General features: G+C 44.2%; 1 protein-coding gene and 1 pseudogene across 14 annotated transcripts in view; one reads left to right on the forward strand and one right to left on the reverse strand.

The window, feature by feature from the left end:
- The window catches only part of PTPRM (protein tyrosine phosphatase receptor type M), a 1,209,695-nt gene that overhangs the window by 91,527 nt on the left and 1,095,574 nt on the right, over nucleotides 1–22,594 (reverse strand). The gene's annotated exons all lie outside the window — the stretch shown is intronic.
- On the forward strand, nucleotides 12,347–12,465 carry LOC134930416 (5S ribosomal RNA; annotated as a pseudogene).

Consider the following 22,594-nt stretch of genomic DNA (forward strand, 5'->3'; position numbering starts at 1 on the left):
CACCAACAGGCATGAACCAAGTGCAGCAACATGCTGAAAACTAAGATAACACAACTTGTGTAACTCTAATAACTAAACTGCAGGTAAAGTACGCACTGGGACGGGCACCCAGCATCCTCTACGGACTAGGAGAAAAGGATTTACTGGTAGGTATCAAAATCCTGTTTTCTCATACGTCCTAGAGGATGCTGGGGACGACATCAAGACCATGGGGTTTATACCAAAGCTCCAGTACGGGCGGGAGAGTGCGGATGACCCTGCAGTACCGATTGACCAAACTTTAGGTCTTCATCGTCCAAGGTGTCAAACTTGTAGAACTTAGCAAATGTGTTTGACCCTGACCAAGTAGCTGCTCGGCAAAGTTGTAATGCTGAGACCCCCTGGGCAGCCGCCCAGGATGAGCCCACCTTCCTAGTGGAGTGGGCCTTTACCGACGTTGGTAACGGCAATCCAGCCGTAGTATGAGCTTGCTGAATCATATTTCTGATCCAACGTGCTATAGACTGCTTGGAAGCAGGACACCCAATCTTGTTGTGAGCATACAGGACAAACAGAGCCTCTGTTTTCCGTATATGAGCTGTTCTAGCAACATAGATTTTCAAATCTCTAACCACATCTAGAGACTTTGACTCAGTGAATGTGTCAGTAACTACTGGCACCACAATAGGTTGGTTTATGTGGAAAGATGAAACCACCTTTGGAAGAAAATGTGGACGAGTTCTCAACTCTGCCATATCTTCATGGAAAATTAGGTAAGGGCTCTTGTGAGACAAGGCCCCCAATTCAGACACCCGCCGTGCGGATGCCAATGCCAAAACCATCACCACTTTCCAAGTGAGAAACTTCAACTCTATCTCTTGTAGAGGCTCAAACCAATCCGATTGAAGGAACTGCAACACCACGTTAAGGGCCCATGGTGCCATTGGAGGCACGAATGGAGGCTGGATGTGCAGAACCCCTTTCACGAAGGTCTGAACCTCTGGAAGAGAGGCCTATTGTTTTTGGAAGAACACTGACAAGGCCGAAATCTGGACCTTGATTGATCCCAATCGGAGGCCTGCTTCCACACCAACCTGTAGAAAATGGAGGAAACGTCCTAAGTGAAACTCTTCCGTAGGAGCTTTCTTGGATTCACACCAAGATACATATTTTCTCCAAATACGGTGGTAATGTTTCGACGTTACTCCTTCCTTGGCCTGAATAAGAGTGGGGATGACTTCCTTGGGAATACTTTTTCGGGCTAGGATCCGGCGCTCATCAGCCATGCCGTCAAACGTAGCCGGGGTAAGTCTTAATACATGCACGGCCCCTGCTGCAGCTGGTCCTTGTGAGGAGGAAGAGGCCTGAGGATCTTCTATCATCAACTGCTGAAGATCTGGGTACCAAGCCCTCCTTGGCCAGTCTGGGGCAATGAAGATTGCTCGAACTCTTGTTCTTCTTATGATCCTGAGTACTTTTGGGATCAGCGGAAGTGGAGGGAAGACATACACTGACGGGAAAACCCACTGGGTCACTAGCGCATCCACCGCTATTGTTTGAGGGTCTCTCGACCTGGAACAGTATCTCTGAAGCTTCTTGTTAAGACGAGATGCCATCATGTCTATTTGAGGAACTCCCCAAAGACTTGTCACCTCTGCGAAGACTTCTTGGTGGGGGCCCCACTCTCCTGGATGGAGATCGTGTCTGCTGAGGAAGTCTGCTTCCCAGTTGTCTACTCCCGGAATGAATATCGCCGACAGAGCTTTTAGATGTTTTTCTGCCCAGAGGAGGATTCTTGTCACCTCTGCCATTGCCGCTCTGCTTTTCGTTCCGCCCTGTCTGTTTATGTACGATACTGCTTTTACATTGTCCGCCTGGATCTGCACGGGACGGTCTTGAAGAAGATGTGCCGCTTGTTGAAGGCCGTTGTAAATGGCTCTCGGCTCCAGCACGTTTATACGAAGGCAGGCTTCTTGATGTGACCAACGTCCTTAGATGTTTTCTTCCTGAGTGACTGCTCCCCAGCCTCAGAGACTTGCATCCGTGGTTACCAGGACCCAGTCCTGAATCCCGAACCCTGCGTCCTTCAGTAGGTGTGAGCTGTGTAGCCACCACAGGTGAGAAATCCTGGTTTTTGATGACAGGATTATCTTTCAGTGCATGTGCAGGTGTGACCCCGACCACTTGTCCAACAGGTCCCACTGGAATACTCTGGCATGGTACCTGCCAAACTGTATGGCCTCGTAGGCCGCCGCCATCTTCCCCAACAACCGAATGCACTGATGGATCGACACAGAGGATGGTTTCATTATCTGTTTTACCACTTTCTGTATTTCCAAAGCCTTTTCCACCGGCAGAAATACTCTCTGTACTTCTGTGTCCAGAATCATCCCAAGGAAAGACAACCTTGTTGTTGGTTCCAACTGTGACTTTGGATAATTTATGATCCAACCGTGTTGTTGGAGTACTGACAGAGAGAGTGAGATGTTTTTTATCAACTGCTCCCTGGATCTTGCCTTTATCAGGAAATCGTCCAGATAAGGAATTATATTGACCCCTTTCTGACGAAGGAGGACCATCATCTCCACCATCACCTTGGTGAATACCCTCGGTGCTGTGGAGAGGCAAAAAGGTAACGTCTGGAATTGGTAATGGCAATCCTGAACCGCAAATCTCAGATACGCCTGGTGAGGAGGATAAATGGGAACATGTAGGTAAGCATCCTTTATGTCTACCGACACCATGTAGTCCCCATCCTCCAGACTGGAAAACACCGCCCGAAGTGATTCCATCTTGAACGTTAACCTTTTTATGTAGAAATTCAGATCCTTTAGGTTTAGGATCGGTCTGACCGAGCCGTCCGGCTTCGGAACTACAAAGAAGCTTGAATAAAAACCCTCCCCTTTTTGTGACAACGGTACCAGGACTATGACCTGGTCCTGACATAATTTTTGGATTACCGCTGTTACTGCTTCTCTCTCTAGCTGAGAAACTGGCAAGGTCGATTTGAAAAATCGGCATGGGGGAAGTCTTGAAACTCAGGCTTGTATCCCTGGGATACTATTTGCAATACCCAGGGATCCAGGCCAGACAGAATCAAACCTTGGCTGAACAGTTTGAGACGTGCCCCCACCCGAGCGGCCTCCCGCAAGATAGCCCCAGCGTCATGCTGAGGATTTGGCAGAATTAGGGGTAGACTTCTGCTCTTGGGAACCGGAAGCCGTTGCGGACTTCTTTCCCTTTCCCCTTCCCTTACCTGCAAAGAAGAGGGAACCTTTCGCTTTTTTGTGTTTATTGGGCAGAAAGGACTGCATGTGTGGGTGATAGGTCTTTTTTTCCGGTGTAGGTGCAGAGGGCAAAAATGTTGACTTACCTGCGGTAGCCGCCGAGCCAAATGCATCCAGGCCATCGCCAAATAAGGCCTCACCTTTATATGGGAGAGCCTCCATGTTTCTTTTGGAATCTGCATCCGCATTCCACTGGTGAATCCACAACGCCCGCCTAGCCGTGACTGCCATGGTAGCGGCTTGTGAACTCAAGAGTCCAATATCCTTCATTGCTTCCAGCATGTAGGCGGCAGTGTCCTTGATATTCCCTAACTTAAGGAGTATCTCATCTTTATCAATCGTGTCAATTTCTGATGACACGCTTTCTGACCATTTTTCAATAGCGCGACTCACCCACGCGCAGGCAATAGTGGGCCTGAGCAGTGTACCATTGGTTACATAAATGGATTTCAATGTAGTTTCCATTTTACGGTCTGCCGGCTCTTTTAGCGAAGCCGTGCAAGGTGCAGGGAGAATTACCTTCTTTGTCAAACTGGAAAGCGCACTGTCTAATACAGGGGGTAACTCCCATTTTTTCCTGTCTTCAACCGGGAAAGGATAAGCTATGTGAATCCTTTTGGGAATACGAAATTTCTTATCAGGATTCACCCACATCCCTTCAAAGAGAGTATTTAGTTCATGGGAAGGAGGGAACGTGACTTTGGATTTCTTTTCTTTAACCGGAGTGGTTTCTGTAACTTCCAACATTATATAGCCACAATCATATATTGTATATTTTTCGCCAATTTATGATCTATTTCTCTGGAGTCACTACCGTCGACACAAGAATCAGAGTCCGTGTCGGTATCTGTGTGTACAACATTCGCAAATGGTCTCTTATGTGACCCAGAGGGGCCGCCTGCAGAAGGAAGAACAGAATCCTTAAAAATCACATCTTCCACAGATTCTCTCCAGCATGCAGCATTAGATTCAGACTTATCTAATCTACGGTTAATCAGATGCATACTGTCACGTATCTCTTTCACCCATGCAGGCTCTTGGTGTGCCGGCAGCGCCACCACATTGCAACTCTGTGTCCTTAAAATGGTTTCCTCCGGGGAGGAACTCCCTGCCTCAGACATGCCTCACACGTGTACAGCACACTCACAGACACACTGGGACTTATTTGGGGACAGACCCACAGTAAAATCTGTCAGTGGGACACAGTATAGGAGCAGCCAGTTCACAATCCCAGTGCTAGTATGTAATGCCTGTGAACAGAGAATGCCCAGAGCCAAACAGTGCTTTTATATATATATATATAATCACACTATTAAATGCACCACAACGCCTTGTGTCCCCCCAAATATCACCCTGTACTTGTCAGAAGTGGAGGAGAGGACCAGCATGTTCTCTGCAGCCTGAGGAGAGAGAGAAAATGGCACTGAGCAGTGTGCTGGCTGCCTGAGGAAGAAGCTCCGCCCCCCGCAATGGCGCGTCCTTACACTCAGAAAATCACTGTAATATTTATACTAGCGGGGGTAGGGCTGTGCCAGCAGCACCTTATGCCCCCTTTTAGCCAGTTTTGAGGCATATTTTTGCTGCCCAGGGCGCCCCCCCGTGCCCTGCACCTTGCAGTGCCTGTGTGTGTGGGCAGCAATGGCGCGCTGCGCTCCCGCCAGCCGCGCCGCTTCAGCAGTCACTTACTTGATAGAAGATCATTCTTCTTATTCTCACCTGTCTTCTGACTTTTGGCTCTGCAAGGGGGGTGACGGCGTGCTGTGGGAGTGAGCATCTAGACACGGCTAACGTTCAGTACCCTTCAGGAGCTAAGGGTATCCTGTCAACTAGAAGCAGAGCCATGAAACTATTTAGGAAGTTGGTTCTGCTTCTGCCCCCTCAGTCCCACAAAGCAGGGAGTCTGTTGCCAGCAGTTCTCCCTGAAAATAAAAACCTAACATAAGTCTTTTCAGAGAAACTCAGTAGAGCTCCTCAGAGTGCATCCAGTCTGCCTGGGCACATTTCTACAACTGAAGTCTGGAGGAGGGGCATAGAGGGAGGAGCCAGTTCGCACCCAATGAAAAGTCTTTAGAGTGCCCATGTCTCCTGCGGATCCAGTCTATACCCCATGGTCTTGATGTCGTCCCCAGCATCCTCTAGGACGTATGAGAAAAGGGGACGTTATCTGCCATAATGTGTAAAAAGGGGGACTGTCTGCTGTAACGTGTAAAAGGGGCTCTACCTGGTGTAGTGGCGCTACTGTGCAGCGTAATTTGAATAATGGAGACTACTGTGCACCGTAGTATGAATTGGTTTTATTTTGCTGGCCACGCCCCTTCCCCATGAAGCCATGCCCCTACATATATTTGGGACACACTGCCCCTATCTTGCATGGGGGAGGGGGCGCCAATGCCGTTTCTTGCACACAGCGCTAAAATGCCTAGTTACGGCGCTGGCTCTCAGGCAAAATATTTAACTAGCTCATATTCATCACACATATGCTCAGTGTTCTAGAAGTTGAAACTAGCTCTACATGAACTGTTACGATTGGTAAGCTCTCTAGCCTCCGATAGACTTCTACTCTCCTGAACCAAAAAGAGGCTTCTTGTTACCACAGCCACAGGATCACAGTGGGATTATCAGAGATCTTTGAGCACTATGGGGAAGATGTGTTAAGCCAGGAGAATTGATAAAGCAGTGATAAGTGGAAGGTGATAACGCATCAGCCAATCAGCGCCTAACTGTCAATTTACATATTTGAGCTGATTGGCTAGTGCGTTATCACCTTGCACTTATCACTGCTTCATCACTTCTCCAGGCTTAATACATCTCCCCTTATGTTCTAATTTGATCATAGGCCAGATTCCACCACCCCACACATTTCTTGCTTGCATCCTGTTTTGCTCAATGCACTGGTAACCCAGTGGTTCACATTATCAATACAGGTCCTCAACTTTATGTAAAATTCACTTGTCATATAAATGGTATGCAATCAGGATGTCAGCATTCACTATGCTGACATGCATATGTTGAATGTTATGATGTCAACATGTTTGTAATGTCAACATCTAACATGTAGACATCTGCAAAATGTCAACATGGAAATTTTTTAACATATGACGTCAAATTAGTGAAAATGTCCATATTAATGTTAGAGTTAGGAGTAGCGGTAGGGTAAGCGATAAAGTTAGTTGTAGTGTTAGGGATAAAATTACCTTAAAAACATTGTTAGTGTTGACTTAATATACCAAACCCATATAAACCTATAATTCTCTGCACAGAGATGATAAGTCTAGATGATATTTATGTCAGTATAGGTGCAGTATCTCAAAGGGGCCAAAGTTTGGGGGTGCTTCTGTTACTCCAAACCCCAAACCACAGTAAAATGCCATGCACACAAACATTGTGCCACGGAGATTGCTCCTATGGACTCTTATCCCAATATATGGAAAAATAAATATAACCATTTTAAAGAATTCACAGTGTGTAGGATGAGCAATAGTAAAACAGAGGCAAATCCTGCAAAGGTGAAATATAATGGAGACATCGATTTAATTATTGCAGGAATTAAACATTTTTTATACAGGTTGAGTATCCCATATCCAAATATTCCGAAATACGGAATATTCCGAAATACGGACTTTTTTGAGTGAGAGTGAGATAGTGAAACTTTTGTTTTTTGATGGCTCAATGTACACAAACTTTGTTTAATACACATAGTTATTAAAAATATTGTATTAAATGACCTTCAGGCTGTGTGTATAAGGTGTATATGAAACATAAATGAATTGTGTGAATGCAGACACACTTTGTTTAATGCACAAAGTTATAAAAAATATTGGCTAAAATTACCTTCAGACTGTGTGTATAAGGTGTATATAAAACATAAATGCATTCTGTGCTTAGATTTAGGTTCCATCTCCATAATATCTCATTATGGTATGCAATTATTCCAAAATACGGAAAAATACGATATCCAAAATACCTCTGGTCCCAAGCATTTTGGATAAGGGATACTCAACCTGTATTATATAATTTTCCTCACAGCCTTTTGTTTTATGATGACAGCATGAGGTGTGAACTAAATTCCACAACATGGAAGGTTTGCTTGTGTAAAGCTATTTCACAGTTGACAAGACATGTACATTGTTACGAAACAGATGACCTGCATTTCCCATTCCTCCATCTGCCCTTTTCCTCATTTTTACTTCCATAAACCGTTCCAATTGCATTACATGCCATCGCATCATTCCAGTAAGCGCTTCATCTCTGTTGTCTGTCAACCTTTGACCAAAATAAGTCTTTCTTCAATGAACACGGCACAGATCCTTCTTTTAGTTACAAACAAACCCAAGCAGTTTACCATCTGTTAATTTGATAAAATAGTGCAGCTTCAGGTATTCAGGAACGTGGAAATACTTCACTTTTTTTCTACAAGTTGAGCTCAAAATAATGGTCACCAGATATAGCTGCAATTCTTGGGTTATGACTCCTGTAGTCTTTTGCTTATTTCTCAATACTGTATGTCCTTTTTATTATAAGAAAGGTACCTTTTAGAAAAAAGCCTTTTCTCACTTGATTATAATCCATTTCTATCTATATCTCCAAAATGACTGTGGTGCTCTATGGTGTGGCGTTTCTTTGTGGAAGTGCTATCAATTTGTTCTTTTCATGTCTAGATCTTCTCACTACTCCAGTGTAACAATAGCAGACCTTTTTCCTCATGGTATTTAATAGCTATTATTAACACAGATCATCTTCACAAGCTATTCAACAATTTTACTGACAATGCACATTCTGCAGTAACTGTGTAGCTGACTAAACAATCTCAACCTCTTATAACCTCTTCACACAGGAGATCTGGCCCCAAAGAAGATTATTAAAACTGCCCATTGTGTTGTACTTGCTGATCCCAGGTATCCAACGTGCCCTGTGCAACGTCAACTGTTCTGGGTGGATGTGTTCTAACATCCATTTGTGCTGATGGTCTGTCTCATATGTTCTGTGGGAATTTCTGATTATCTGTATTCCATGCTATGCCCTTTCTGCTTTATCATATTATCTGACTCATTCATCACATTGTATTATTTACGAGCTTTCTTCTTAGCTATATGTATGCTTTATTTATTGCCTGTATAATTTATCTTGATGCATATGCTTCAATAAAAAGACGTCATAAAAAAGTAAAATAGGTTATCTGCCATAATTATTTAACGTAAATATATTTTTGTTGCACCGTGTAATTCAAGAAGAAATCAACAAGCAAGCTCTCACTGGGTTTTGGAGAAGCGTACTAGGTCGCCCATCAATGAACCTACTGTAAGAGTTGTATTTACCATATACTGTAGGCCTAAGGTAGCAGCACTATACAGAGGGCCTGAGAACTTCTTGCATAGTCAGCAATATTTTTATGCTTCTCGAATCACTTTGCAGCATGATCATGCAGTGAACACAAATGAAATGTTGGAATGTCCCAGAATAGTCCCGATCTGGAAGCCATAGGGAGGTTGATATTAGGAGTTGCTAAGGTGGACATACCTTTTCCCCCCTATCTTCCTGTTTCCCCGGAACATTCCCGAGATAGCAAAATCTTCTCAGAAGCGTATTTGGCACATTATTAATGTACTGAAATGCAAAATTGTGCGCCATTGGAAATCCCAAACAGTACCCTCTATGGTAGGGGTGGGCAACAGTCGGCCCGCGGGCCGGATGCGGCCCGCGTACCGATCCTGCCTGGCCCCCTGGGCCCCACCAGAGTGCAATGACAAGAGGCCCGACAGGCCGCTTGTCATTGCACTGCTCTCAGACGCGGCGCCGCTGAGGAAATCCCGGTCACGTCACAGGGTCAGCTGACCGGGATTTCCTCTATCATGCACTGGGCGTCACGGGGGGCGGCGCTGGGCGGGCACTGCAGTGGGGACTCGGAGCAGAAGCGGCCAGTGGGGAGCACTGCGGAGGCCAGTGGGAAGAAGAAACGGCGGCCAGCGGGGAGAAGAAGCGGCGGCCAGCGGGGAGAAGAAGCGGCGGCCAGCGGGGAGAAGAAGCGGCGGCCAGTGAGGAGAAGCGGCGGCGGCAGCAGCAGCGCGGATCATCAGACAGCGGGGATCGTCTGCCACTGACAAATAGGTAAACCCCCTGTCCTGGATAAAGCTAAAGCTGCCATATAAGTTCAGGGGAGGGGAGTTAAAAACGGTTATATGGGTTTAGGGGAGGGTAAGGACTGCTATATAGGTTTAGGGGAGGGTGGGGAAAGGGGGGTAGGGACTGTCTGCCGTAATGTGTAAAAACGGGGGCCCTGTCTGCCGTAATGTTAAAAACGGGGGCGCTGTCTGCCGTAATTATAAAAACGGGGGTGCTGTCTGCCGTAATGTGTAAAAACGGGGGGTGCTGTCTGCCGTAATGTGTAAAAATGGGGGCACTGTCTGCCGTAATGTATAAAAACGGGGGCGATGTCTGCCGTAATGTGTAAAAAGGGGATGCTGTCTGCCGTAATGTGTAAAAACGGGGGCGCTTGCTGCCGTAATGTGTAAAAACGGGGGTGCTGTCTGCCGTAATGTGTAAAAACGGGGGCACTGTCTGCCGTAATGTATAAAAACGGGGGCGATGTCTGCCGTAATGTGTAAAAAGGGGATGCTGTCTGCCGTAATGTGTAAAAACGGGGGCGCTTGCTGCCGTAATGTGTAAAAACGGGGGTGCTGTCTGCCGTAATGTATAAAAGCGGGGGCGCTGTCTGCCGTAATGTATAAAAGCGGGGGCGCTGTCTGCCGTAATGTATAAAAACGGGGGCGCTGTCTGCCGTAATGTATAAAAGCGGGGGCGCTGTCTGCCGTAATGTATAAAAGCGGGGGCGCTGTCTGCCGTAATGTATAAAAACGGGGGCGCTGTCTGCTGTCTGCCGTAATTATAAAAATGGGGGTGCTGTCTGTCGTAATCTGTAAAAAGGGGACGCTGTCTGTCGTAATGTGTAAAAAGGGGGACACTGTCTGCCATAATGTGTAAAAAGGGCACGCTGTCTGCCGTAATGTGTAAAAAGGGATCTCTTTGTGAGTATTTTGTGTGTGGCCCTCGAATATTCGCTGGAAGTGTTAAGCGGCCCCCCAGCTGAAACAATTGCCCACCCCTGCTCTATGGCAGCTATTTCAGCAGCTATTTGGGACACCTAACACATGGAATTCCAGTCTAGTGTAGTGGACAACAATTTGTCTTCCTTCACTGATTCATGACCCCCCTCCCCCCCCCCCCCCCCCCCCCCGGTTAACTTATCATAAAGCCCCTCCTCCTCTGACATTTGGCTCTTGAAATGGTTTACTGCTCTGTTGGTGTCGTATTTCCCATCTGAAGCTTGACTAAACTAACGCCTTATATGCATACTGTGATAATCTGATGTCATCTCTGTTTGGCTGATTTTTCAGTTTTTTACTGTGTATTTTGCACTACCCTCTGTTCCCCTTGTTCCCTTTTATTCTTCTGTCTATCCTCCCTCTCTCCAACTGTTTATATATTGTATCTTGACAAAATCCTTTAATAAACAGTCGTTACAAAAAACAAATGAAATGATGGATGTTTTATGTTACATAAATGCAGCAATGCAAACAACACAATACTAATATCTAGCTCATTAAAGATAGTGAAGTACATGTTTTACCTCTACATAGATCACCACTAGTTTTGCTAATGAAAACTATGTAGTATTATATTAATGATTGATTATGAGACCTGTTTAGAAATAGGGCCAAAAAGACCTATAGAACATATTGAGCAGGCCTATTAAACAAAACCTATTAGAAAAAAACAACCTGAGATACTGTTCTGGCTGGCAGTTGTACACACAAATTTGCTTTGTCACCAGCCTGTCAAGGGCAGATGCAATGAAAAAGCAGAAATAAAAAATGTTAAAACTAAAAGAAAAATCATATAAATTAAAGGAAAAAATGCATTATTTTGCAAAGAAATGCTGTCGCAGGACAGTCTCTGTGTGTTGGCCATCACTGGCGATAACAGGCAATGGTCACTACTGGCAGCGGTGCTTAATAAATAAATCTTTTAAAAACATCCAGTTTTCACAGGAGTTAGGATTATTACCTCTAATAAATAAGAAATGTATACATTTTTAACGCAAAAAAAGAAATCTGCTGTACAAATCTTTTCCTTTAGTCTTGGCGGGATTGTTACTTTGTTTTTAAATCACCAGAACATGGCTCCACAAGGAAGCTCCACCAAAATTGTATCACGACAATAGATGACAACACCAGGGACAGACCTATATTTTTGGGGGCCCTGAAGCTTGAACTGTTATTGGGGTCCCTTCGCAATCAGCAACAATAGGGCAACATCCAACAAGGTCCAAAGGGCCCTGCTGCCTTGCAAGGACCTTGAGGCTCAAATGGCAAGAACAGGGTGGTGGGGTGAAGTCCTTGAAAATGGGCCATACAATGAGCCCCTTCCCACCAGCCTGTGTCTGCAGAGATAGGTCAGGTATTTAACATGGTGAGAGAGTCTGCAGGGCAGACGTAGTGAGTGACAGGGCAAGAGTCTGTGGGGCAGGTCTGCTTACAGCACCTCCCCCCATGCCCTTTAATGTTAACCTCTCACAGCACTCCCCCCCTCCAATAATCACCTAACAGCACCCCCTACAGTAATAATCTCAGACACCCCCTTTCAATTATCACCTCTCAGAACCCCCACTTTAATCGTTAACCACCTCACATTACTCCCCCCCCCCTTCAATAAACGCCTGACAGCACACACCATTCAATGCTAGTAAAAGTAGCTCCTTCGACGAAGACGTATGATACACTGTGTAACTTTGTATGTGAATCACAACCAGCAGAGGGTGAACCAGCAGAGGATCAAAACTTGGACTCCATTTATTGCTCTAGGATCCGCCCACTTCTCATCTACCCTTCCATCCTCTCCACTGCCCTACTATATTTTCTGGACTCTCACCAGTGATTCAGAGGTATCCAACCTCTGTCTAACGTTGGCAGCTGATCCATCTATTAATCTTATTTGTTATTCTACTGTCACCACTTATACTTCCAACTTGTCAGCTCGTGAGCTCTCATCAGTGATCCCAGTGCAACAAAGATCATTCCCCCCAATTCTACTACCATACCACACTGGAAATGCCCGAATCCATCTGATCTTGGAAGCTAATCAGTGTTGGGCTGTGCCAGTACTCGGGTGGGAGACTCCTGAGGAAGACCCAGTTTAGTAGAGTACATCAATGATCAACATGCTCAGTGCCTAACACTGGACAGCAGATTCACCTCCCCTATCTGGTTTCATTCTGTTTCTTATCTAGCCTATGTGGCGGCTAATGATCGCTTGTTCTAACGAGTATACGCTCACAATTGGTGCTCAGGCACACAGGTGATTCCTGACAGTTACTTATGTAAAGTCATGTACAGGCGTACGGTTGAGACTAACCTGTGATTATATTGTATCCCCTTTAGCAAGGACAATTGCTAACAAAATCCAGACCTATCCTAGACAGCGTATATCTTTTATTTAATGCTCACTATTGTTATTATTGTTATTGTTATCAATACACCAAACTACATATATTTTTTATTGTGATACTAATAAAATTCAATTAATTTTAACAATCTTCTCTATCCTTACTTTCAAATATCTCTATCAATATTTTCAACAATCAAGAGTGCACCCACAAAAGAGTTTTCTTCTTTCTCTCCCTCTTCGTCGACAAAGGCCCTCATTCCGAGTTGTTCGCTCGTTATTTTTCTTCGCATCGGTGCGATTAGTCGCAAACTGCGCATGCGCAACGTTCGCAGTGCGCCTGCGCCAAGTAAATTTGCTTAAAAGTTTGGTATTTTGCTCACGGCTTAACAAAGAAATCTCTTTGTTCTGGTGATCGGAGTGTGATTGACAGGAAGTGGGTGTTTCTGGGCGGAAACTGGCCGTTTTATGGGTGTGTGCGGAAAAACGCAGCCGTTTCTGGGAAAAACGCGGGAGTGTCTGGAGAAACGGGGGAGTGTCCGGGCGAACGCTGGGTGTGTTTGTGACGTCAAACCAGGAACGAAACTGACTGAACTAATCGCAGTGGCAGAGTAAGTCTCGAGCTACTCAGAAACTGCTAAGAAATTTCTGGGGGTAATTCCAAGTTGATCGCAGCAGGATTTTTGATAGCAATTGGGCAAAACCATGTGCACTGCAGGGGAGGCAGAAATAACATGTGCAGAGAGAGTTAGATTTGGGTGCGGTGTATTTAAACTGATATCTAAATTGCAGTGTAAAAATAAAGCAGCCAGTATTTACCTTGCACAGAAACAATATAACCCACCCAAATCTAACTCTCTCTGCAAATGTTATATCTGCCCCCCTGCAGGGCACATGGTTTTGCCCAATTGCTAACAAACTTGCTGCTGCGATCAACTCAGAATTACCCCCTTCTATTCGCAATTCTGCGAATCTTTCGTTCGCAATTCTGTTATGCTAAAATACACTCCCAGTAGGCGGCGGCTTAGCGTGTGCAAAGCTGCTAAAAGCAGCTAGCGAGCTAACAACTCGGAATGAGGGCCATAGTTCAGTACTGACTCAGGGTGCACCACCAAAGACATATGGAATAGAAAACATGTTATTTCTTTACTTCTACCATTCTATTTTGGTACTTATAATTCAATATATTACTATTTAAAATTAACCTGTGCGGTATACCCCCAGTGTAAAAAAGTAGCTCCTTCTCACCTCTCATTGCTCCCAGCCTCCCTTCTAGGATGGGCCTCTCAGGCTCACCATTCCTGGGACTCTCACAAAAAGAAGTTCTGCAGGCTGCCGGGAATTGTAGTTTAAAACAGATACATGTTTCATGCAATATACAGAGCGTAATAACAGAGCTAGACTACAACTCCCAGCAACTATATAACAATGGTAAGCACTTGGCACTCCTCGTCAAACATATAGACAATGGCATTTCCCCCCATATTGGGCAGAGAAAACGGCACTCTGGAGTCTTGAAAAAAGTGATTTTATTATATGTGCATAAAAAATACACAGACGTTTCGGGGGCACACACACCCCTTTATCTATGTGACACATATAGTGATTAAATATTCAGAATCTGGCTGCATCTGAATACATCCACTTGTGAGAACAACTATCATCCTTGCCAGCACTGTTACACTGCCCTTTGTGCAAAAGATCCATCTGAAATCGGGTGGATTTCTGTGTAGACCACATCTGAATAAACCACAATTATGTCTCCACGCCCTCTTGAGATGGGGCTCCTTTGCAAGAGGCCAGAATGTGTAATGTGTTACAATTTTGCTACCAAATGTGAAAACTAGAATGTCCAGAAGAGATACTGTGAAACCATGAAGGTGTCAGGAACTGCACAATAGGACATAACTGATACAGTACATTCAGATGATTTCTCTTCTGAATACTGTACCTTACTTATACTGTACTTTTGTAAATGCATTGTAATGTGCAAGCTATTGTAGTAATCATGCTAATGAGAACATCACATAAGACTATCAATCTCTGCTAATAAAGTGATGTAATATATGCATTACAATTAATTTTATTCTCTCATGTGCATTAAATGTTATTTTGGATAAAAATATGTCATCTTAATACTTGGATTAGTAAATAAAATGTATTGTGGTTACACAGGCAACCTGTTCAGGCACTGAGGTCCAACATTTTCATCCACAAGATTAGCCTATTGGCAACCCAAGATAGCGCCCACGGAGGCCATTTTGTCAGGCAAAGGTAGAAGTAAATTTCAAGAGGATGAACAGCACGAGAAAGCGGATTCCAATACTAGACTATGGCCAACTGAACTGCTGACTCTATAACAGGGAAACCCACAGCACAGAGGGTCTGATTCAGATGCAGTCGCAATGCCAATTCAGCAACAATTTTTTTTAGTGATGCAGACGCACACAAGTGAACAGAGACACCCACCATAGCCACCGCAACTTGCTAGCAACTTTGTACTCCGTTGCAACCACAACACAGATGCCTTCATGGCCGCGCAGAATGGATATGGGAACAGCGGCACTGGTACGTTTTACGTGAATGAGATCACAGTCTCATGCCGAGATTAGACGGTCATGACATGTCTGTGTTATTACAGACACTCCCTGTTACCTCCCCTAAACGGCCTCTTCCTGTCAATGACCCGGCGACTGATTACTCACAGCATGCTACATCACAAAGGTTCCTTGGCATGTGTGCACTGCGGCCACAATGCATGCGCAGTATATCGATAATCACTCAGTTCAATACCATCAAAATTTGTACCCGCATTTGAAGCAGTCCCAGTGCCCCCTTGTCAGAGGGCCGCATTCCCTAGGAGAACCTTGCCTATAAAAGAAAATATGTGTACCATTCTGACAGCAGTATGTCACCTCCCAACAAGTAACTTTATTTCCTGGTGCACAACTTATCCCAGCTCTAAACACACGGTTATGCTGCTGCTTGTATGCTTATGCCGCACCAACAAACAGATGTTACTCCATTTTGTTTATATTTTTTGGGATGGTTAGCTAAGCAAATAGGAAAAGATAGATAAAAACATAAACTTACCCCTGGGAATATCTATTCAGTCATATGTTAGTAGTTGGGCTTATGACAGAGCAGAATGGAGCAAACCAAAACTGTGGGGTAATCAAGGTGATTTGATGTTCCAATACTGGTGTTTGCACGCCGTTGCAAAAGCACATCTTAGGCACTGCCCATAACTGAATCGTCCCCATTTTCTCCTTGCTCTCCCAAGTTATGGTTGCTCCACACAAAAAGACACAAAACATGTGTGGCATACTGACAGGTAAAAGAAGAAAATCTTATTATCCTGTGTTCCTGGAATCTGATGGGTCCTGCAATGCCAGCAACCGTACTAGCAGCAGACCATCTCTCCTATATGTGACTGGCTTCTGACAGCACTGACAAGGCCCCAGCTCATGAACTTCACATCGGATGAGAGTCTGTGCTGTTTGCACCTTTAAAGGTAGGATTCAAAAGCACACGTCGTGAAATTGAAATTGTAACCTTATCACATTTGGCCTTTTAAACGTTACAAGTTTTAACAATGTGCTGCTCGTTTAACCTTCACTTACGTATCATACAGCTCCTGATTGTAAGAACACGTTGTCTTTATTTCAGTAGAAAATATTTTCCTCTCTTTTGTTTAAACACAATTGTCACTGTGCAGATAATTATGTGAATAGGGCATGATTGGGACCAGCGGCGGATTGGGACGCTGAACAAGATTCCGTTTGGCTGGTGCGGACGTCCCTCAGTGGCCGCTGTTACCCCCCCCATGCTGGCCGGCTGCTGCGAGCGGAGCTTAGCTCCGATCGCGGCAGCATTAACTTAAAAGTAATTTAAAGATGGCCGTCGGAGGAGCTGCTGCGCATGTGCAGCCGCAGCAGCTCCCCCATAAGCCTTTGAAGGGCTGGGCTCCCCCATAAGCCTTTGAAGGGACGGCTCCACCTCCGGGGCTGCATCCAGCCCAGAGTCAGCCTCCAGCCCCGAGTCTGCCATGCCTCCAGCCCTGAGGCTTCCTCCAGCCCCAGACAGTTTGCCTCCAAGCAGCAGCCAGGCAAGTGAAAGACATAGCAGCCTGGCTGTGTCCTATCGACATCAGGATGTGCTAAATATGAATATATATATACTGCACATGTGTGTATATATAGATGTATACTGTATATATATATACTGTATATATATATATATATATATATATATATACAGATGGATAAGGCACTCCAAGAAAGCTTAGTTGTGAATAATGCCGGTGCCCCCGTTAAGACAAAGCATAGGTAGAAGAAAAAGACGTGGCACGGCAATTTGCAATGATCACAGACACATCAGCATTTTGAGCAGAGCAACGTTTCAGTGGCACTCCACTGTCGTCAGGCTTTATTAGAATACATTTAAAAACATCCTACCTTTTATAGAACCCCCACGTGCATGTTCAGAAACAGTCCGGACCCGAACTTCCGGTCAAGCGGACGGAAATGATGTGATAGTGCCGTCAGCGCACTGAAAGAGAAAGCCATCGCCATGGAAACCGAATCGCTCATATACAGATACAAATAGAATGCTACTACTTTGAACAGAATTCCATTCTTTAAGAGAATGACCTGTCATAGGTCGGCTATAAGAAAAGCTTTGGAGACTGGGAGCAGCGAACAACCTGTAGCCAGGCATTTTGCTGCTCTCAAACACTCCATTAGCAGCATACGTTACAGGATGATAGATCATGTCCCCAATAATATCAGGGGTGGTGACCGTGCGTCTAAATTGCTTCAAATGGAGGCTAAGTGGATAGCCTATTTGGATGTTATTTACCCAAAGGGATTGAATGAACATTTGTCTTATGCATGTTTTTTATAAAATCATTTCCTATTGTGGCGATGGGATGTTGGTTTTATGCACTGGTGTTTATATATATGAAGTATATGAAGTATATATATATATATATATATATATATATATGAAGTATGAGGAACTTGCGGTAGTTCTCTATTAGTCTTTGACATGATGGAATGCCTTAGTGACATTTAAGAATAATTTTTCTAAACAACTGTATTGTTGCGATTATGTATCTTGCAGTGTACCTAAAGATGTGTCTATTTTTGATACTGTCTAACTATATTGTATCGGGTGGCTGCAATGCTGAATTCTGTTCAAAGTAGTAGCATTCTATTTGTATCTGTATATGAGCGATTCGGTTTCCATGGTGATGGCTTTCTCTTTCAGTGCGCTGACGGCACTATCACATCATTTCCGTTCGCTTGACCGGAAGTTCGGGTCCGGACTGTTTCTGAACATGCACGTGGGGGTTCTATAAAGGTAGGATGTTTTTAAATGTATTCTAATAAAACCTGACGACAGTGGAGTGCCACTGAAACGTTACTCTGCTCAAAATGCTGATGTGTCTGTGATCATTCTCTCTCTCTCTCTCTCTCTATATATATATATATATATATATTATAGGCTATTAGTTAGTGACAGCACTCACCAGACTTAAGGGCCCTACACATTGAGCGATCCGCTGCCGAGCTGCCCGACGGCGGATACGGCTGACGAGCGACCGGGTGGTGGGGAGGGGGGGGGGGGGCAGTGAAGGGGAGAGTGAAGATTCTTCACTCCCCCCATCACCCGCCTCCATAGCAGTGCAGGCAAATATGGACGAGATCGTCCATATTGCACTGCATGCACAAGCGAGGGGGCACTAGCGATGAACGAGTGCGGGGCCGCGCATCGTTCATCGATGCTGCCTCCACACTCAAAGATATGAACGGTATCTCATTCATTAATGAACAAGATCATTTATATCTTTGAAATTTATCACCCAGTGTGTAGGGCCTATTACACTGCTCTGCTGCAGATATAGATATATACATATACATATATATATATATATATATATATATAAAAGTATATAACGTGTTCTACCTGGTGCAATGTGTATTATGTGCTCTACCTGGTGCAATGTGTATAATGTGCTCTCCCAGGCGCAAAGTGTATGACGTGCGCTACCTGGCGCAAAGTGCATAATGTGCTCTTCCTTGCGCAAAATGTATGATGTGCTCTACCTGGCACAAAGTGTATAATGTGCTTTACCTGGTGCAGTGTGTATAATGTGCTCTGCCTGGCGCAAAATGTATAATGTGCTTTACCTGGTGCAATGTGTATACTGTGCTCTACCTGGCGCAAAGTGTAGAATGTGCTTTACTTGGTGCAATGTGTATACCGTGCTCGACCTGGCGCAAAGTGTAGAATGTGCTCTATCTGGCGGAATATGTATAACGTGCTCAAACTGGCACAGTGTGTATAGGAGGTTCAAGCTGGTGCACTGTGTATAAGTGGCACTACTGTGTGGTGTAATGTGAATTGGCACTATTATGTTGCCATACCCCTTTCCCAATAACCCCTAAAAACTTGGCACTATTATGTGGCCACGCCCCTAAAAAATTTGCGGCACATTCATGTATGCTGGCCTTCTGAGCAGTATATTCCCTCCCACTTGACAGACTCCACCCCCTCAACAGTCCGCCACCCCTATTAGGGCTGCTTCCATAAATTTCCCCTTCTGGTTTTTTTTTTAATCACTCCGATGCGAGGACATCGGCTACTGCGTACAAACATGAATTAGAACCAGTGTTCTTATGTCCACAGCCACAATGTCATTGTTAACATCTGGGTTTGCACCCACCCCATGCATAATTTCTATCAGCATGCCCTGATCAAGCACAGAAGCTGGCATGCATGCCCAGAACATTCCCATGAGACAGAAAGGCTCCATGCGTCTGCCAGAAACACCCATTTGACAGTTAGTTTGCTGCGTCCTTGGTTGGAGCAATCTGTACGCACTAGCGATCTCCGTCCACGTGCATAATCCTGGTCTGGTGCATGCGCAGTTGATTTCTTTAGTTGGTGCATGCACAGTATGCGGAAATCTGCGGAACCCCTGCGCAGTGTGACTTGAGTGTAATTCATTAAAAGGCCCATAGTATATCATTGTTAATGTTGGACATTGTGACAAAGTGGGAGTCATGATTTATATGGCATTAATATTTTTTTTCTAAATGCATACATTTATTAAGTCTTATGATAATTTTAAGAAGGCTTTACCATACATACTGGGTCATTCCAATTAACCATACCTCCCAACATGACTGATTCCAGTAAGGACAAAATGCCCTGTTCTTGGCCTCTTAATTTATGATTACTATCACCTGTAGTGAAACACCTTTCTTATGAAATGACAACTGTAGTTCAGCACAGGTGATAGCAATCATAAATTAAGAGGAACAGAGCATTTTATCCCTCCTGGAATCGGTCATGTTGGAATGTATGAATTAACCCTAGGAACTAGTTGCCCTAGCATTAAAAATCACCCCCCTTGCAGCCCTATCTTGCCTTAGATTCACAGGTATTCGTACACAGCCCTCTGGGGCTGCGAAAAAATAATTTGCGAATTTGGCAGTACTGTACTGTAAGTGTGGCTTATTATAGCCAAACTTACCAGGGGTGTATTTAGAGAGGCAGAGGCCTGTGTGCAGGCTCCATCTGGGCCCCCCTCCTTTCTAGCCGGCAGGGACCCTAGCGCTGTCCCAGAGCCTAAAGTGCATGTTCAGATCTCCGGGAAAATGGTGCAGCGGCCATTTTCCCAGTGATTTCCGCAGGGTGTGTGGTGTGGGCTCTCCTGGACCCCGGGGGGGTCGTGTGCACAACACACACTGCACCCATTATAAATACGCCAGTGACACTTACTCGTACCCATGAGTAAATAGCAGCTAAGTGGATTGAGCCCTCTGTATCATGTCCTAAACTGATGCGTACAGCAATTTATACAAATCATGCTTTTATATCTATCTAGACCATAAGTTCACAAACACAGTCTTCAGAACCCCAGTTCTCCTTACAGAACCATAAGTGAAATAATTGGCTCCACACGTGCACCGGCTATGTGACTAGGATAACGCGAGCTGTTTGGGGTCCAGAGGACTGAGATTAAGACTGAGATTGAGAATTCGTCCATTAAATGTCTAATATGAACACATTTGATATTTTCTGCACTGTTTCCAGATGCTTATCCATATTTGACAACCAATAAAGTGAAATTATTATTTCAACAGAATTTAAAAAAAATTAGTAATTTGAGAGGTTTTCCTCAAAACATATTTTATTCCAGTCACGGCACAAACATTATATCAAGCAATAATTGACATGACTGACCAGTATAATGCAAGGTAAGGAACAGGTGAACATTGCTGGATATATTATGAGCACATCAAGGATTTCATATGCACATTTATTTTTACCCTGATGCTGGGTACAAACGTATACTAGATATATCTGCAGATCAATTGATCTGCAGATATTTCTATAGATGGACTGGGCAGTGTGTTGTGCATACACACTGCCCAATCAGTCGGGAATGACAACATGTGCCCGCCCAGTTGTGTTTTTAATCAGCGGCGGCTCTTGCAGGGAGGGTACGGGCAATCGGCTGACCGCCTGTACATACAATGATGCACCAATATATCTGTAGATATATTGGTCATCATGTGTACTGCAGGGCCGACGCGATATGCCTGTGAACGACGACGTTCACATATCGTTGGTACACACTAGCCGACGGGCCAGCGATGTATCAGCCAGTGTGCACCCAGCATTAAATTCAGGGGGAACAGTAGAGTTATTATGGTGCAATCAGGAGCGTTCGCTATACTTTGGAGGACATTGGCTCTCTCCATTTATCTGAGAGAAATGTTCTCCATCTCTATCTAGATTTTCCATATTTTATCTCTACAGTGTTGTGCAAGTGAAACCATCAGGGAGTGAATTCATGGGTAAACTAATTTGAAAAAAAAAAAAGATCTTGATGATATTCTAATGCAGAATAAAGTTGTGGCACAAAATCTCTATATACAAGCCTACCATTGAAATGCCTGCAGAATTTACTTCTAGTACATTCTGCTTGGCACTACAATATATCTGACAATGCTTCAGTAAGCACACAAAAGTACAACTGTCTGCTGTGCTAAGGCCAGATTTGTTGTCTATTACAAACTGATTACACTTGCCACTTTTTGGCTGCCTACAATTATATTTGCTCATTAACACTTGATAGCTTGAATGCAGATGAATAAGGGTATAGGAATTAAATCTCAATCATAATAATTCCTCAGAGTTTTGAAGATGACTGCTCAAATGCTATTTCCCTGCAAAGACTAATTATCTCCTTTTGGCTCCTGAAGATTGCTAGAAGATGGATGCGTGTCATTTCCAACGTATTAACATCAAGTTAAACAAAGATATTTCATTATGAAATGTTTTCCTTTTACTGGAAGAAAATTAGGCTTTACTCCAAAAAAAATAATGAAAATAGGGCTGTCTGCGAGACGTCAAGATGCTATTGTGGAAAAATATATAGCACCATAAGGGGCAAATGGCAGTCAATAGACAGCAATCTGAGCATTATTTACAGACTTTCATTAAATAAATAAAAAAACAGTGCTTAATAATTAAAAACAATTTAAAACATTCTAAAAAGTACTACAAATAAAATAAAAATCTCTGAGAGGAATAATAAAATATTATACATACAGATGTTACACTATGGGGTGTATTCAATTATTGTCGGAAACTGCCGTCTTGACAGAAAGACGGGAGTTTCCGACTTGTTTAGGTCGGAAGGGGTTCCGACCTATTCAATGCCGGCTCAGATTTTCCGACTTGTCAAACACGTGGATTGTTGGAATCCACGTATAATGTCGGAAGCATGGCCAAACCCAGCAGGTTTTAGCCCCGTTTATGACAATGTCAATCCGACTTTAAAAAAAGTCAGATTGGCATTGTCGGGAATG

This window comes from Pseudophryne corroboree, chromosome 5 (genome assembly GCF_028390025.1).
Source record: "Pseudophryne corroboree isolate aPseCor3 chromosome 5, aPseCor3.hap2, whole genome shotgun sequence".
NCBI lineage: Eukaryota > Metazoa > Chordata > Amphibia > Anura > Myobatrachidae > Pseudophryne > Pseudophryne corroboree.